Here is a 2,248-nt window from a genome sequence, read left to right on the forward strand (position 1 = left end):
CCATTCCTTAACTTCACACTCCCATATCTCTCGAACGGATTGACGAACTCGAGAAATTCCTGCTGCATCTGAAAGCAGAAAGTCGCCCGATTACAACGGTATGTGTATTTTTCACCTAGGCCATTGTAGTTATTGGTTTCGAGTATCAGACTTGCGAAAATTTTGATGGTTTCTCAACCATTCCTTAAATTCTAACTCCCATATCTCGCGAACGGATTGGCCAACTCGGGAAATTCCTGTTGCACCTGAAAGCAGAAACTCGCCCGATTACAATGGTATGTGTATTTTTGCCCTAGGCCATAGTAGTTATTGGTTTCGAGTATCAGAATTGCGAAAATTTTGATGGTTTCTCAACCATTCCTTAACTTCAAACTCCCAAATCTCTAGAACGGATTGGCGAACTCAAGAAATTCCTGTTGCATCTGAAAGCAGAAACACGCCCGATCACAACGGAATGTGTATTTTTGCCCTAGGCAATAGTAGTTATTGGTTTCTAGTATCAGACTTGCGAAAATTTTGATGGTTTCTCAACCATTCCTTAACTTCAAACTCCCAAATCTCGCGAACGGATTGGCGAACTCAAGAAATTCCTGTTGCATCTGAAAGCAGAAACACGCCCGATCACAACGGAATGTGTATTTTTGCCCTAGGCAATAGTAGTTATTGGTTTCTAATATCAGACTTGCGAAAATTTTGATGGTTTCTCAACCACTCCTTAATTTCAAACTCCCATATCTCGCGAACGGATTGACGAACTCGAGAACTTCCGGTTGCATCTGAAAGTAGAAACTCGCCCGATTACAATGGTGTGTGTACTTTTCCCCTAGGCCATAGTAGTTATTGGTTTCGAGTATCAGACTTGCGAAAACTTTGATGGTTTCTCAACCATTCCTTAACTTCACACTCCCATATCTCTCGAACGGATTGACGAAATCGAGAAATTCCTGCTGCATCTGAAAGCAGAAAGTCGCCCGATTACAACGGTATGTGTATTTTTCACCTAGGCCATTGTAGTTATTGGTTTCGAGTATCAGACTTGCGAAAATTTTGATGGTTTCTCAATCATTCCTTAAATTCTAACTCCCATATCTCGCGAACGGATTGGCCAACTCGAGAAATTCCTGTTGCATCTGAAAGTAGAAACTCGCCCGATTGCAACGGTATGTGTTCTTTTCCCCTAGGCCATTCCAGTTATTCGTTTCTAGCATCAGAATTGCGAAAATTTTGATGGTTCCTCAACCGTCTCTTAACTCCAAACTCCCATATCTCGCGAACGGATTGACGAGCTCGAGATATCCTGTTGCATCTGAAAGTAGAAACTCGCCCGATTACAATGGTGTGTGTACTTTTCCCCTAGGCCATTCCAGTTATTGGTTTCGAGTATCAAACTTGCGAAAATTTTGATGGTTTCTCAACCATTCCTTAACTTCAATCTCCCATGTCTCGCGGACGGATTGACGATCTCGAGAAGTTCCTGTTGCATCTGAAAGCAGATACTCGCCCGATTGCAACGGTATGTGTTCTTTTCCCCTAGGCCATTCCAGTTATTCGTTTCTAGCATCAGAATTGCGAAAATTTTGATGGTTCCTCAACCGTCTCTTAACTCCAAACTCCCACACCTCGCGAACGGATTGACGAACTGGAGAAATTCCTGTTGCATCTGAAAGTAGAAACTCGCCCGATTACAATGGTATGTGTATTTTTCCCCTAGGTCTTTGTAGTTATTGGTTTCGAGTATCAGACTTGCGAAGATTTTGATGCTGTCTCAACCATTCCTTAACTTCAAACGCCCACATCTCGCGAACGGATTGATGAACTGGAAAAATTCCTGTTGCGTCTGAAAGTAGAAACTCGCCAGATTACAATTGTGTGTGTACTTTTCCTCTAGGCCACTCCTGTTATTGGTTTCGACTATCAGAATTGCGAAAATTTTGATGGTTTCTCAACCATCTCTTAACTCCAAACCCCGATATTTCGCGAACGGATTGACGAATCCGAAAAATTTCTGCTGCATCTGAAAGTAGAAACTCGCCCGATTACAATGGTGTGTGTACTTTTCCCCTAGGCCATTCCAGTTATTGGTTTCGATTATCAAACTTGCAAAAATTTTGATGGTTTCTCAACCATTCCTTAATTTCAAACTACCATATCTCGCGAACGGATTGACGAACTCGAGAAATTTCTGTTGCACCTGAAAGCAGAAACTCGCCCGATTACAATGGTATGTGTATTTTTGCCCTAGGCCATA

This window comes from Ptiloglossa arizonensis, unplaced genomic scaffold (assembly GCF_051014685.1).
Source record: "Ptiloglossa arizonensis isolate GNS036 unplaced genomic scaffold, iyPtiAriz1_principal scaffold0027, whole genome shotgun sequence".
Lineage (NCBI taxonomy): Eukaryota > Metazoa > Arthropoda > Insecta > Hymenoptera > Colletidae > Ptiloglossa > Ptiloglossa arizonensis.